This window comes from Erinaceus europaeus, unplaced genomic scaffold (assembly GCF_950295315.1).
Source record: "Erinaceus europaeus unplaced genomic scaffold, mEriEur2.1 scaffold_294, whole genome shotgun sequence".
NCBI lineage: Eukaryota > Metazoa > Chordata > Mammalia > Eulipotyphla > Erinaceidae > Erinaceus > Erinaceus europaeus.
The window spans coordinates 56,423-73,280 of NW_026648036.1; the positions used below are offsets into that span (position 1 = coordinate 56,423).

The 16,858-nt window shown below is 43.0% G+C and overlaps 1 long non-coding RNA gene and 1 pseudogene across 1 annotated transcript; one reads left to right on the forward strand and one right to left on the reverse strand.

Annotated features, from left to right (window-relative positions):
• The window catches only part of LOC132536592 (TBC1 domain family member 10B-like), a 70,227-nt pseudogene that overhangs the window by 25,661 nt on the left and 27,708 nt on the right, over positions 1-16,858 (forward strand).
• Positions 14,797-16,726, reverse strand: LOC132536591 (uncharacterized). Its single transcript, XR_009548106.1, has 3 exons — positions 16,615-16,726; positions 15,650-15,691; positions 14,797-14,860 (listed from the first exon to the last, which is right to left on the reverse strand). It is a non-coding gene; the product is annotated as an uncharacterized LOC132536591 (long non-coding RNA).

Below are 16,858 nucleotides of genomic sequence, written 5' to 3' on the forward strand. Positions count from 1 at the left end.
TGAGAGTTGAAGAGAGCAGAAGAAGTCCAGGAGATTCACACATAGTTAACAGTGAGATTGCACTCTGTGGAGAACTGTCATTTCTCTTAGGAATCCCCACTGGAGGGCATGATATGAAGACCTTAGGCAATACCCTCCTTGATGCTGGGTTGTGATGTGCAGATTGGTCTACAGGAAGACTAAAGTGTCAAGGTACCAAAGAGAGAGGGAAGGAGAGCAGAGAGAAAGAGAGAGAATCTCTAATACTATCAAGGTCCAGTTCTTACAGGGACTGTCATTCACATCTTTCATGAAAGGAGAAATACCACCCTTGTACAAGGAAATCTGTCATTAAAGTATTGATCTTGAGAAGCAATTACAGAAGCCAGACCTTCCACCTTCTGCACCCCATAATGACCCTGGGTCCATACTCCCAGAGGGATAAAGAATAAGAAAGCTATCAGGGGAGGGGATGGGATATGGAACTCTGGTGGTGGGAAATGTGTGGAGTTGTACCCCTCTTATCCTATGGCTTTTGTCAGTGTTTCCTTTTTATAAATAAAAATTAAAAAAATTATATTGATCTTGCTGACATAGTAATCCTAGGATGTGAAAATGTCCTATGAAAGTGCTTGGATGTACAGAAGAAAAATCTTTATAAAATTTTTCACAGGGGGTCAGGGGGTGGTGCACCTGGTTAAACACACACACACTACAATGAGCAAGGACCCGTGTTCAAGGCCCTGGTCCCCACCTGCAGGAGGAAAATTTTCACTGGTGGTAAAGCAGGGCTTCAGGTATCTGTCTGTCTCTTTCCCCCTCTATCTCTTCCTCCCCTCTCAGTGTCTCTCTATCTCTATCCAATAATCAATAATTTTTTAATTATAAATTTTGGGGGATTGGGCTATAGCGCAGTGGGTTAAGTGCACATGGCACTAAGTGCAAGGACCAGTGTAAGGATCCCGGTTCTAGCCCCCAGCTCCCCACCTGCACGGGGGGGGTCACCTCACAAGCAGTGAAGCAGATCTGCAGGTGTCTATCTTTCTCTCCCCCTCTCTGTCTTCCCCTCCTCCATTTCTCCTGTCCTCTCCAACAACAACAGCAATAACAACAACAATAAACAACAAGGGCAACAAAAGGGAAAAAATAGCCTTCAGGAGCAGTGGATTCATAGTGCAGGCACTGAACCCCAGCAATAACCCTGGAGGCAAAAAAAAAAATCCTAATTTTTTTTCCACTGTAACCTCAGTGCATGTAACCTCAAAGACCTCATGAAACAATTAATTGGAAATGATCTAAGTGAGAGTCCAGCGGAAATGGCTAGTAAAGTATAGTGCCTACTGTCTTGAAGCTGTCAACTGTTTAGGTACAATACCTCTGACTAATTTCAAACAACAAAAACCTGTACTACAATGGTCAGTGGTGGGGTGTTAAGTCCTATTATTGATTGTATAATTCAACCCCTGACAGAAAAGCTTCAAAGAATATACTGAGTATAGAAATCAGCCTCACTTGAGGTCAGTAGATAAATTATGTTGTGCATTGGCATCTTCTACAGCTTTGAGAATAAATCAACTTTGGCCAAGTCCAGTATGCATATCAAGATATAAAATGCATGGGATGGTGGTCCGGGAGGTGAAGCAGTAGGTAAAGCATTGGATTCTCGAGCATGAGGTCTTGAGTTCGATCCCTGGCTGTACACGTACCAGAGTGATGTCTGGTTCTTGCTCTCTTTCTATGCCTTTCATTAACAGATAAATAAAATCTTAAAAAATGCATAGGGTGTAATTTTAATTCATATGAAATTTAAAATCCAGACCAAACTAATAGAATAAAACAATGTTTGGTGATGCATACTCAAGTGATAAAATGATCGAAAGGAAAGGAAATAATTAGCACAGAAGTCAAGTCGACTGTGATGTCTGTCGGAAGGTTAGGAAGTGTGGTGGCTGGCCAAAGACATCACTGTTTCTGAGGGGTGATAATGTTATATTTTGTGGTCTGGATGACATCCAGTGAGACTTCTCCTTCTTCTTCTTCTTCTTCTTCTTCTTCTTCTTCTTCTTCTTCTTCTTCTTCTTCTTCTTCTTCTTCTTCTTTTCTTATTCTCTTCCTTCTCCTCCTCCTTTCCCTCTCACCCCCCCCTTCTTCTTTTTGCCTACAGGGTTATCTCTGGGGCTCGGTGCTTCAAATCCACTGCTTGGTGTCTACAAATCCACTGCTCTTGGCAGCCATATTTTCCATTTTGTTGGATAGGACAGAGAGAAATTGAGAGGGCAGGGTAAGATAAAGAAGGGGAGAGAAAGATAGATACCTGCAGACCTGCTTTGCCATTTATGGAGCATGTTGGGAACCGGGGGCTCGAACCTGGATCCTTGTTCAGATCCTTGCATTCACTACTATGTGCTTAACCCGGTGCGCCACCACCCGCCTGTCTCCCCCCGACACCTAGTGAGATTTTTCTATTGTATTCTTTACCAAACTCTGAAACCTATATGTATATGTGTTATATTTCACAGTAAAGATATGAAAATATACCTGGAAGAAGATAAGCTAGCTTATCAAAGTGATTGACGGTGAAATTAGAATTGATTTTGTTCTTCCTAATATTTTACTGTCCTGAATCTTTGCCTAAGTGTTTTTATAGGCCGGGACAAAGTAGTCATTTAAGGCACAGAGTTAAGGAATATCATTTATTTACCGCTAAAATACATACTATACTATACTGTACTATACTATACTATGAATGATACAATATTGAAGGATAGAGGAGAAATTTGTGGAGAATTTTGTTCTCTAATGAGGAGACAAGGGTTGCTAGAAAAACAGTAGAGTAGATGAGCTGAGATTTCTGTAGGAAGCTCATTTTCCATATATCCAAGTCGGCACAGCGAATCTCCACTAGTGCCTGAGATGAAGGTGTCTCAAATCCATTTTTGTGATAGAAAACTCATAGCTGAAGACTGGATTCAAATTCGACTAAGTCCTGCCAATTGGGGGGAAATATAAATATTTGTCACTGGAATGTTAGAATAAAGGAAGAAAAAGAGCATCGCTATACAATGACTATAGAGTGGCAAAGACTATAGACACGTTCATCTTGAATATCTGAGAGAGCTCTGGACACTGGGCTGTGTGGCCCCAAACAATAGGCCTTGGTGTCATTCTGCAGTTGTGCCTTTTGGCTGATGTCACTATCACTGAATTAGACTGCAGTGGTGGTTTAATGTGGTGGGGAAAAAATTCATATTTTAAGGGTCTAGATTCACCTCAATTCCTGATGGAATGGATTGCCCAAAGACTTCCTCTAATAAATAAGAGGAATTTATGATTAGAAATAGCCAAATATGAAGGAACTCCTATTATATGGATCCAGGCCCAGAATCTCAAGTCTCTAGTCTGCTACCAGGTCTCCTGCTGTGAGTTGTGACCAAAACTTGCATGGCTGAGGAAAAAGCTGCTAGAAATCAAAACTGTCATTTAACAAATTGGTTTCTACCCACTTTCTTATTGGACCTTCAGACAGTCCCAAGGCTTATTACATATTCTGTTGACCCAGCTTAGAGAAGGGAACAAGACAGAGCTGGAGTAACTGCCCAGAACTAACAAGCTGATACAGGTGACCCGGGAGTTCATAAACCGGAAAGGCTGTGATTGTGTGTGTGCTTCCCCCCCCCCCCCCCCCATGATGCTGCTGTTTTTCAGGGTGAGCTTGGGGAGGAGCTGTGATTTTTAAAGCAAGTTGTGACTCCATCAGGGGTTCTGGATTCTTATTATTTCCTTCACCCAGTTTCAGAGGTGAAATAATGACCCAGCATTCTTCTGGCTGGGCACACTAGGAGGAAGAGCACTGTGCCTAGAACCATGTCTGATCCATCCTATGGCCCAATCGACCCAGGCCAGACGAGGCTAGGAGGAGCAGAGGAGTCAGAAGCAGTGCCGCTGTTTAAATCATGGAACCACAGGCTTGGAGACTTGGGTCAGAGCTCTGCACCCCTCAGTGATGAGGCTGAGAGGAGGCCCTTGACTAGCCAACTCCAAATAAGCCCCAGCTCCCCGTGCCCGAGAATAGAGTGTCTGCCACTGCAGAGGACTGAATTGGAAGTGGGGATATCAATCATCTGTCTGTCAGATTTAATATATACATATATATGGAGAGAGAGAAAGAGAGAGAGAGACCTGCAACATTGCTTCACCACTTGTGAAGCTTTCCCCCTGCAGGTGGGGATATAATTGAACCTGGGTCCTTGAACATTGTAATATGAGTGCTTAACCATGTACGCCACTGCCTGGTCCCTTAAATTTTATTTATTTATTTGTATATTTATTGCCTTCAGGGTTACTGCTACGTTTCAGTACTGGCACTATGAATCCACTGCTCCAGGTGGCCATTGTTTTTTTCATTTTATTGGAAAAAAATTGATAGGACAGAGGGAAATTGAGAGAGGAGGGGGAAGTAACGAGGGGGAGAGAACGAGAAACACCTGCAGGCCTGTTTCACCGCTTGTGAAACTTCCCTCCTGGCTCAAACCCAGATCCTTGGGTGGGGCTTTGCACTTAGTACTATGGGTACTTAACCCAGTACACCACCGCCTGGCCACACTTAAATTTGTCCTTCGGAAATCAAGTCACGCAGAAGGTGTGTACCTTTAGGAGAAATACGACTCTGGGATGGCGAGCCTCTGCTTCTGGCAATCTGTGCTGATGAACCCCATGAGCCTGCAGATGATCAGAGAGGCGGTGACAGAGGCGCTGAAGGGGCTGACCGCATCATTTCCCTGCAGAAGCAGACTGATGTGTTCCATGAGGTCCTCCTCTGCCATGTGGAGTGGGAAGATGGGCCGGTGCAGGGCATAGTTGTCATACAGAGGCATCTTGGGATCCAGCCTGTCCCCACAGGCCATGACAGACTCCGCGATGTGAGCAGAGGCCCAGAGGGACATTACAGTCCCTTGCTCCTCCTCCTCGGGTGTCACGTACAGATAGTCACGCCAGTTGTTTTCTGGATCCCTGAGGGTGGAGGTAGTGATAGCATTCTTCCTCTGGTCCATGGCCAACAGGGTGCTCTGGTATCGGCGGCGGCTGGTGACAGATGGGAAAGTGGTCCAGGTAGCAAAGTCACCCCCAGCAAGGACATCTGTGAAGGTGAAAGTGATTTTGGTAATGGACAGAGGTAGGGGCTGGGCACTGACCAGAGGATGGAGGGAGACTAGTGCAGGGGTCCAGGGCACACCCCCACTTACTTAGCTAACCATTGTGGAGAAAGCTCCCCCATCTTTTTTTTTTTCTCTTTTCTCCTTTTTTGCCCCTAGGCACTAGGGCTCCTTGCCAGCACTACAAACCCACCACTTCTGGAGGACTTTTATTATTATTATTATTATTATTATTATTATTATTATTATTATTATTTATTCAATAGAACAGAGAGAAATTGAGAGAGGAAGGTGGATGGAGTGTGCGAAAGATAGAAAGCCACCTGCAGACTGGCTTTGAGGCTTGTGAAGTGACACCCCTGTGGTTGGGGATGGGGGGACTTGAACCGAGAATCTTCCTTGGGTCATTGCACTTTGTACTATATGCGCTTAACCCAGTGCCTGATGGCCATGCCCCCAATTCTTAAATGCACGCTGTTTGTTGATGCTAGAGTTTATGGTCCCCTTGTGACCAATCAAAGGAGACCTTGTATCCAGGGGGAGATGGACTGGAATAAGGTGACACAGAGAGGCCTAACCTTTCTTCATTCATTTGAGCGAGATTTGCTTATAGTTCTTTCTAGCTGTCAATTGGGGTACAAATTTTAACAAGGAAAATTTTTGGAGTGGGCTGCTTATAGAATAAGAATCATCGGGGGCCAGACAGTTAAGTGCACATGGAAGCACTCTGGAGATACAGACAAGGAGCCACTGTCTGCACAATTGAGAAAATTCAAATGTAGGGCAGAAAAGATAGCATAATGGCTATGCAAAAAGACTGTCATGCCTTAGGCTCTGAGTTCCTAGGTTCGGTCCTCAACACCACCATAAGCCAGAGCTGAGCAGTACTCTGGTTTAAACAAAAAAGGGGGGGGGGGATGACTATACTAGATTTTTTTTTTTCTGAGCCTGACATCTGATATGCAGGTGGGTCCAAGTTTTATCTGGGGAGATGATATCATGGCTGGAAAAAGGACCAGAAAGCTGGATCAGGGAAGAGAGTAGCTCTCAAATATGGGAAAAGTGTAGAAATATTGTTGACTGTAAACCCCATTGATTTGATCCAATCTGATCTGATGTGATCTGGGGCCCATATTCAGCTTAGGAGCCTATGTGACCTCTGCATCCCTGTAGATCTGAGCTCACACTCTGTTGTCATGAGTAGGAATGATCCAAGCTGCCCCAGTTTCAGAACCCATATTCCTCAGATGGAAGATAGAGTATGTTGTCCAGCCTCCCTTCGGAGGATGATAAAGTATAGAAAAGCTATCAGGGGAAGGGGATGGGATACGGAGTTCTGGTGGTGGGAATTGTGTGGAGTTGTACCCCTCTTATCCTGTGGTTTTTGTCAGTGTTTCCTTTTAATAAATAAAAACAAAGGAGGGGGGTCTGGGTGGTGTCCCACCTGGTTGAACACATATATTACAGTGCCCAAAAACCCAGGTTTGAGCCCCTGCTCCCCACCTGCATGGGGAAAGCTTTGTGAGTGGTGAAGCAGTGCTGCAGATGTCTCTGCAACTCCCCCTTTCCTCTCGATTTCTGACTGTTTCCATCCAGTAAACAAATAAAAATGAAAAAAATATTTAAAAAAGAATAAATGAGAACTTACCTGCGAAGGTAGGTCATTTGATTGTCATACACAGGAGCGGGGTTTGAGCCTGACCTCCACCATTGCTGAAGCAGGCTCTTTTGGGGGGATGGTGGCAGACCAAGTTAAGCACACATATTGCCTAGCACATGGACCTGGGTTCAAGCCCTTGCTCCCCACCTGCAGGGTATCCCCTTCACAAGTGATGAATCAGGTATACAGGTGTCTATCTTTAATTCCTACTCTCTATCTCCCTGTCCTCTCTCAATTTCTCTCTGTCCTATCTAATAAAAATTATAAAGAAGAATAAAAAAAGAAAGAAGAGAAAGAAAGAACAAAAAAATGGCTGCCAGAAGCAGTGGATTTGTAGAGCTGGCACTGAGCCTTAGCAGAAACCTCTGGTGGCAATAAATTAAAAGAAGGAGAAAGAGCAGAAGGAGGAGAAGGAAGAGAAGGGGAAGGGTAAAGAGAAGGAGAGAAAAGGAGGAGGAGAAGAAGAAGATGAGGAAGAGGAAAAGGAAGAGGAAGAAGAAGAGGTAGAAGCGGAAGAAGAGGAAGAAGAGGAAGAAGAAGAAGAAGAAGAAGAAGAAGAAGGAGAAGGAGAAGGAGAAGGAGAAGGAGAAGGAGAAGGAGAAGAAGAAGAAGAATCTCTTTTCCTCTGACTCTGTCTGAAAGAAATCAGCCCAGTGGTGAACCCCTTGTGATGACTACTAACTCATCAAACCCCCTCTTCTAAAAGCAAGATGGATTTGATTTCAGGCTACTGAGGTTTCTCAGAGCTCGACTGAGGATGGGTATTGGGGTCCTTGCCTGTGCCACTCCCTCTGTGACCTGCACCTGGTTTTCAGTGTCATGAGTCTGTTGTCAGGAGGGTGGTCATGGGCCCAGAGGAGACACTTGCTAGAATGCTGGACTCAGTCCTCCCTTTTGGGTACCTGCTAGGGGCCCAGGACCGAGCATGAGCTGACCTGGGGTGTCTGCAGACATCAGATCCAGACTGAAGGACTTCTTGAGAGTGGAAGCTGAGGTGGAATCATCTGGTCCCATTGGCAAGTGATCTGCCTCATTTCCCTGTGAGTGTCCTTGCCCTACAAGGGAAGAACCTGCATGTTAGTGGAGGTTGACCTGATGGTTCTTGATGAGCCTGTGAGCCTGTGACTGTACTAGCACATGTGGCGCATGTCCCCTGGGCTTCTGGAGAGAGACACCTTCCGCTCATGAGTGAGCAAAGCATTTCTGCTGTCTCTGGGAGACCCAGGCGCTAGCAGGTGTCCAAGCCAAAGCGTTTAACAGGAAAACATGTTTCTTTTTCTTTTACTTTTTTTTTTTAACAGCTTTCTTTTCTTGGAACGAATTACAGATTGGGGACTTGTGCTAAGATTCTGTATTTAAGGTCTGTGTGTTTTAGCCTTTGTACCAATGAGTTCTGTGAATTATTGAGCACCTCGGAGCCTGACATTGTCCTGCTAAGCTCTGCCATCACCCAGATGCATCCAGGATCCAAGTACATGGACTCAGAAACACCAGTGGCTTCCTTTTCTCTCGTTCTTTTCTTTTTCTCCCCATGCTTCAATAATTAGCAGAGGCATGTTAGGAAATGCTGTGGTCCCTGTCCTCATAGGCCATGCTGGTTTAATGAGCAGGGTTTTCTTTTCTTTATGCTAGTTTTTTATATATATAATTTTTAATATTTAGTTATTTTCTCTTTTGTTGCCTTTGCTGTTTTTCATTGTTATTGTAGTTATTATTGTTGTTGATGTCATTTTCAGGTAGGACAGAGAGAAATGGAGAGAGGAGGGGAAGACAGAGAGGAGGAGAGAAAGACAGACATCTGCAGACCTGCTTCACCACCTGTGAAGTGAAGCTCCTGCTTGTGGGGAACCGGGCTCAAACTGGGATCCTTATGCCAGTTTCTGTGCTTTGCGCCACATGTGCTTAACTCACTGCTCTACCACCTGACTCCTTCCTTGTGCGAGTTCTGAGGCTAAGCTACTGAGGAGCAGCGGGCAACTTGCTCTCTGCCTTCCCTCCCACTTCTCCTCCCAGGAGTCCACTCAGGCAGCCTCTTCAATGGAAGAGTGTAGGAGCTTGAAAATTCAGAAGCAAAGTGCAAAACAAAAGTTGACATAGTGAAATAATAATAATAATAATAATAATAATAGTGATGATGATGATGATAATGCCACACTTCAAGTCTCCCTCCCTATGGAATTCTCAAAGACCATGTGCTTTTGTTTTACTCATTATTTTGTTTCTTTACTGGGGGATTAATGGTTTACAGTCAGTAGTAGAATATAATAGTTTGTACATGAATAACTCATTTTTTAACAATAAAAGTTCCCTTTCTTGCATTTCCCTTTTTCTCTGACATTGACATATGTCACAATAAAAAAATGAGGCCTTTTAATTGACAAGAGACTTCACTGAGAACAATGAAGTGTATAGCCACTTCATGTGGAATAGAGTGGAGTTATTCTCCTTGAGAATCTTGAGCACGTTAAGCAAATACAAATGGAAATGCCTTCTGATCTAGCAATACCACTCCATGGCATATGTCCACAGAATGTGGAAACACTAATTCAAGAGGCACCCTATGTTCACAGTGGTCAAGTGTGAACACTGCCTCTGGGTCCACGAACAGATGACTGGAATATACACTAGAGAGGGAGTCACACTCTGCAATTAGAAAAGATGAGACTAGGAATAAAGAATAGGAAAGCTTAAATGGAGGAGATGGGAAGTGGAACGTTGGTGTGGGAATTGTCTGGAATTGTACCCCTCTTATCCTGCAGTCTTGTTGATCATTATTAAACCATCAATCAAAAATAAATATAAAGGAAGAAAAGATGAGACTATACTGTTTGGGGCTAAGTGGATGAAATTGAATGTGTTTATGTGATAAGTAGAGATGAAATACAACTTCAGGGTGGGTTTGCTCATAGGTGTGTGGGACTGTGTGAAAGCTTGGTAGAGATTAGGGAAGCTCTCCCATCCTTGGATGGAGGACTGGAAAGACACCCCATTTTTTAGCCTCTCTCCTCATAGAGATGAGCCAAGAGGGAAAAGTCTCCCAGACTCAGTTTCTCCTTGTTAGTCTCTCAAGCTCACAGAAAGCCTACAAGTATCTCACACTTAGTTCTCCCTGCTAGCAGCAGGCCACATTCCTGGTTCCTTCAAAGTTCATGATAGTCACTCAAAGTTCACACATCCATTTCACCTTTTGATCACAAAGGAGAACACACTCTATCATACACCTCAAACGCCAGACAGAGAAACCCCCCAAACTCCTCTTTCCTTATGACTTTTGATATCTATGATTTACATCAAGCCTTGTTTTTCTTTCTCTATCTCACCTTACTGGTTAACCCCTATGCTTCTCTCAAATGCCTTTGGATAATTAATTTTCCTGCATCATGGAGACTAATTGACTTGACCTTTATGTATCACATCAATTCTTGTCATACCAGCCCCCTACCATAGGGGCAAACTGACCTGTAAGAAACCTGTAATTTCTGACGTATTTGAAAAATGTTCTTTGCTTAACTTTCTACATATACCCAAACCCATCTTCCAATAAGTGAGTGTTTGTACCAAAATACTCCCTGAGTCTTCCTTTCTGAATCACTGAGCCCTTGAGCTGGTGAGGGAAGATGGGTGACTTACCTCCTGGCTGGAACCACCCCATGTAAGCCCCAGCATATGTGGAGTGACTAAAGCAAATGAACTGACGAGATACACAGTCACCAAACTGTCTCTTAGACTCTGTGGTGGTTACCAGAGGGGTGTGCACAAAAACTCTGGTGGTTTTTGTGCATTTAGAATTAATAGATTTTTTAAAGTGTTTTATTTTATTTTATTATAATTGGATAGAGACACAGTGCAATTGAGAGGGAAGGGGGAGATAGAGAAAGAGAGATAGAGAAACAGTGAAACAGTGTAGGTTGCCACTGCCTGAAGACTAGGGTCTGAATGCACTGTCGTTTATTTCTGAAGCTGAGACAAGTTCTATCATAGAGCAAGTGTTCAAAAAATCTTTGTATGTGGACTCGGAGATTAGAGTGGGTTTGTGAGCATTCACTGGGACAGAGGCCACGTGGATGTGGAAATATGGCAGAGGAATTTGAGACTGGAATGTGAAGGAAATATATTTGAGGAAACAGACTTCTTATCTACCTTGCTTTCAAACATCAGCAAAGAACAAGTTAATGGTGAAGAAATAAATGAATAGACAAATCAACAGAGTTTTTTTTTCTTTCTTTTCAAGACATCCCTGTTTGTGAAGAAAAAAAAAGACTCCACTTCTCTCTCTATCAATATCGTGAGGTACTGAATGGAGAGTTGTTAATTGGTTCCTGTGACTGAATGTGGTTGGGTAGCTATTTAGAAAATATGTGGGTGAATATTGCATGAAGTGATCTTCCTTCCTTCCTTCCTTCCTTCATTAGTTATTTAATATTGGTTTACAAAATTAGAAGGTAACAGGGGTATAACTCTACACTGTTCCCACCACTAGAGTTCTGTATCCCCAGTCCATCCATTGGAAGCTACAGTAGTTGTCCCAAGGTTGCAGATATGGGTTAACTATTGTTTCTATAATTACCTGTGTATATTTGTGGATATTTGCTCATTTTCCCTATGGTACCATCTTCATTTCCTTTTCATTCACACATTCACCTATTACTACATCCAAATGTCCCTCTCTTTTTTCTCCTCTTTCTCCGGTTCTTCATGGAGTTAGAGAGTTCAGAGCCCTCTGGTCATTTACCCCTATCATGTCTCCCCCATTGGAAGTATAGATCAAAATTCTTTTTTGAGGTGCAGAAGGTGGGAGTTCTGTCTTCTGTAAATGCTTCTCTGCAGGACATGGGCATTGGCAGGTCGATCCATGCCCCTTGCTGATTTCTATCTTTCCCTAGTAGGGTAGGCCTCTGGAGAGGTTGGTGAGGTCCAGGGAAGTCAGGATGGAATCATAATAGAGTCTGCAACCTGGTGGCTGAGGCTGCAGATGTCTCACTCACCTGTAGTTGGTGGCTTTTTGTTAAGGTCTGTATCTATAGTAGTAGTTATTTGTTATTGTTTTTATTTTCGGGGGAGGGTGTGTCTGCATAGCCACACCTCCTGGAAGTCCTCTGCATGGGGGTGATTTTTCATTGCAAAGTTATTTCACAGTTTAAACCAAATTTACCTTGAGAATTTTGAATGGCTCTTTTGAACACAATCAGCCCAACCTTAGATTCTATGACACTCACCTGTAGCATCTGGGGTCTCGTTTTTCACAGAATCCATAGACACCCGGTCATCCTCTTCGCAGTCCTTAGAGGAAAAAAAAAGGCGGGGTGGTGGTCATAACAAAACTTTCACAGTGACTGAACATGTTCTGGGGACTGGGTGGTGACACACCTGATAGAGTGCGTATGTTACAATGCTCAAGGGCCCAGGTTCAAGCCCTTGGACCCCATCTGCAGGGGAAAAGCTTCATGAGTGGTAAAGCAGGGTTGCAGGTATCTCTCTGTCTCTCTCCCTCTCTCTCTTTTTTGCCTAATTTTTAAAATTATCTTTATTTATATATTGGATAGAGACTATTATAAATCTAGAAATAAGGTGGATATAGAGAACAAGAGAGACAGAGAGCTACCCACAGTCTTGCTTCACCACTCATGAAGCTTCTCCTCTGCAAGTGGGGACTGAGGGCTTGAACCTGGGTCCTTGAGCAATATAACATATATGCTCACCCAGGCATGGACCACCTGGTTTCTCTCTCTCCTTTTCTATCACCTCCTTCCCTTTCGAATTCTGGCTGTCCCTACTCAATAAATAAATAATGAAAAATACAGATGAGCTTTACGCAAAAATTTTTAAAAAGCGTGATTCAAGTGGGCACTAGATAGTGATCAAAGGTTCGATCTGATGAGAAACTATAACCATCAATATGTATATGCATTTAACGTTAGTGCACCTGACTATACAAAACAAATATTATCTGACCCCAAGAGAGACATTAAAAGTAACACAACAGCAGCAGGAGACCTGTCTCAAGGAGAGACATTGAAAACAGGGCAGGGAGCCCAGGGAGGGGGAGGCAGGGAGAGGGATGTCTGAGGTATTAGTGAATAAAATTTCCCAGAGTTGACAAAAAGCAATATATTTCCAAATTAAAGGGGGAAAATAAAAGTACCCCCAAGAGCTCTGCACGTCATGGTAAATTATCAGGTTCTGTTCTATAATGTTAGAAATCTAACCGTGCAAAGTAACTGGGGCTAGTGGCCTTCCCCTCACCCTCAACAGAAGTATAAATACACAGGTAGATATGAGCATGTTGGTAAAATGTGTCACTTTACTCAGCTCCATTCAGTCCTAAGTTTTGCAAAAAATGCAAAGGTTCATCAAAAGGGCATTTGACAACCCAGTTAAACACAACAGCGGTCCCTCTAGGGGCTCCTGATCTGGGGAGGGGACAGTAGAAGTCATTTCTTAAATGGGCACATGGATGGGAGGTGAGAGCATCAGACCCATGTGAAATCAGCTCAGCATGATCATTGGATGGTGGCTGCATACAAGCAATCTCTATTTACAGGAAATTCCAAAGCACTTAGAGGCTGAGAACCATGAGGGTACAGGTCATCCTCAAGAAAGAGTATTCCAGAGTCAAAAAGTAGCACAGTGGGTTAAGCACAAGGAGAGCCATAAGGATACCAGTTCAAGCCCTGCCTCCCCATCTGTAGGGGAGTTGCTTCACAGGCAGTGAAGCAGGTCTGCAGGTGTCTATCTTTCTCTTCCCCTCTCTGTCTCCCCTCCTCTCTCCCTTTCTCTCTTTCTTATCCAACAACAGCAGCAGCAGCAACAACAACAATAATAACCACAACAATGATAAAACAACAAGGGCAACAAAAGGGGGAAAAATGGTCTCCAGGAGCAGTAGATTCATGGTACAGGCACCAAGCCCCGGCTATAACCCTGGAGGCAAAAAAAAAAAAAAGAGTATTCATAGAGAGACATATAGAAAGAAAGAAAGAAAGAAAGAAAGAAAGAAAGAAAGAAAGAAAGAAAGAAAAAAGAAAGAAAGAGAGAATGAAATAGGAAGAATTGATAGAACAGTGAAATATTGTTGTCTGGGTGGTGACACAGCGGATTCAAGCATTGGATTCTCAAGCCTGAGGTACTGAGTTCAGTTTCCAGCAGCATGTGTACCAGAGCGATGTCTGCTTCTTTCTCTCCTAATTCCTTCATGAATAAATAAATAAAATTTTAAAACAAACAGACAAAAACACTCAACTGTTGCTAAGTACTTGGCTGACTGGTAGAGCACACATGGGGTTTTCTGTGTGGCATTTCTACTTTGGTCACTTTTTCTTTCCCTCGTTTATAGCCATTTCAAAGAAAACCCTCATCAGAAGGGAGAATAAACCACAAAGGACAAAAAGTCATTTTGTACATAAGTGCAGCAGTTAACTAGAAGTGTGTGTGTGTGTGTGTGTGTGTGTGTGTGTGTGTGTGGTGTGTATGTGTGTGTAGATTTACAACACGGTAGATGCATCAAGGATGCACAGTCACATCTCCCTCAAATTTGTGTTAGCCCCACCACCACCACCAGAGTGCCCTCTCCACCCACTCAGGGCACTGGGCCACCTCCTGACTTGAGGAAACGTAATTCCAAAAAAAGCACGCACCAATTTGTGAAAATCACTTTATAACAGGAAGCTACTGTGATTGTTATTAGGAGGAGCCAGAGAAACATTCCATTCGACATGTCATATTCTTTCCAAGCTTAAAAGCATTGTGAACATGAAAAAGTATCCACCCACACTACACAATATATATATATATATATTATACATATATATATATATATATATATATATATATATATATATATATATACACACACACACAAACACACAATCATATACATGTGTACAGGAAGATACATTGTCCCATATGGTACTTGAGAAATTCTCACTCTTGTTCAGAGGTCCTATCAGGAGCTTGGAGTCTTGTTTTTATCTTAAAAGTACTTACAAAAGTATCGTCCTCTGAGTCTTCTATGATTGTGTCCAAGGAAGTGTTCTCAGGCTGGGCTTTATTTTTGGCAAGTTTAATAAAGCTAATGAAGGCCAATGGCAACCAAAAAAAGAAGCAAAAAAAATTTGGATGGATTAGTGCTTGGGTTATTTTCAAATCAGTTTATGTCGGTAATGTTTTTAGTGTTCTTTTTAATTTTAAGTGGACATATTCAGGTCAACTGATGTGGGAACATATACAGTAATATTTCAGGAAAATAATGACAAGGCCCATGTATAATAAGTTCTTTGAGACCAAGGCTACAGAACCAGTCCTCACTGCTTTCCTGCCTAAAAATCCTAAAAACCCAGAAGCTCCTGGGTTCCAGGGCAGGAAGGAAGACTTGCTATGGCAGTCACCCAGAAGAGAAATCTGAGGTTATGGAAATGTAATACATTTTGAAATAAGTGTTGGAGAGAAGCTGGAGAGAAGGAAAAATAAGAAACATATATATATATATATTCTGCACTCCACAATGATCCTGGTCAGATTCTCCCAGAGGACTAAAGAATAGGGAAGCTATCAAGAGAGGGGATTGGATATGGAGCTCTGGGGACGGGCAATGTGTGGAAATGTATCCCTCTTATCTTACGGTCTTGTCAATGTTTCCATTTTATAAATTAAAAAATAAATTTTTAAGAAAGAACTATAGCCAGAAATTCCTCAATGATAAATACTAGAATCTTCATGGGAATGAGAAACAATTTAACCTTTTTATTTTTCCTGAGGAGAAGGAGAACAGTTGGGAGGGCATGTGGGGGTTGCTTTCTATGTATCTGCATTCTGCCAGTACCTATTAAACATGTAACAATAGGTAATACTGATCAGATACCTGCGCAGACAGAAAAGCCATTCCTCCTTATCTCCAAGAGAACTGCAAGTAAAAAAAGAAGAAAGTCAAACACACAAAACGCTTCCATTAGTATATTAATCTGCCACTCCAGGACCCTAGTTAGTGGTGGGGCTGTGTGTGACAAGTGGACCCTCTCCTAAATGGGCTTGTGTGGGAGGCTGCTCTTTCACAGGCCACATGGTGGGGTGGAAAGGAGACTTTCCAGGGGAGGAGAAGTTAGTTTGGAATCAGAGTACTGCTTGGAAACTATGTGATGCAAATTAGGTGATTCTCGTTTCGTCACTTCACTGCTCAGAGCTTCCATTCCCAAAAGGAGAGAGGGTACATGACACCCCAGAGTGTTCCTACAGCTGGGAGTTCTATTCAGTAAAGAACATTTGGATCAGATGAAATCCTTTCCTCTAAGGAAGTTGGCATCTGGATGCACCTATCTTGGCACAGACTTAAGACTATTTAGAAAAAAAATCCCCGCAGTACTTTCTTTATACAGAAGACATATTGAATATACTAGTTTGAGTCTAGAAAACTTGTTCTTCTGTATTATTGGGTAGAGATAGAGAGAAATTGAGAGGGGAGGGGCAGGTAGAGAGGGAGAAAAGTAGAGAAACACCTGAAGCTCTATTTCACCACTCATGAAGCCTCTCCACCCGCAGGTGGCAACCAGGGGCTTGAGCCTGGTCCTTGTGCATTGTAGTGTGTGTGTGTTTCACCAGGTACACTACCACGCAGCCCCTGAAAACTTATTCTTGATTTCTTTGGCATTTTAATTTTCTGCTTAAAGGAAACTACTGCATGCAAGAACCTTCTGGAAGGAAGGGAGAGGTGCGGAAGTGTTATTGCTCTAGGTGAAAAGTGCGTCACTGATTGAATGTTACGATCACATGAAAATGTTTCCTAGTGGAAAGACTGTGCAAAGAACAGGACCAAGAAGCTAGAGGTCTTACTAAAAGGAGATCACGATGCTGCAATTAGGCCAGCCTAGAACTAGGGACCTCCTGGCCCTGCTGTTGGCTCTCCCAGTCTTCTCCAGGCTGTCAGACACCCACAGGATTTCCAGGGGCACTGAATACTTAATATTGAATCTGTCTTCATATCTGGAAAGATAATCACATGAGAGCTTTGTCACTTGGTATGCCCGCTGTCAGGGGGAGCAGCTGAGATGATGACCAGATTCTCTTCCATTTCTGT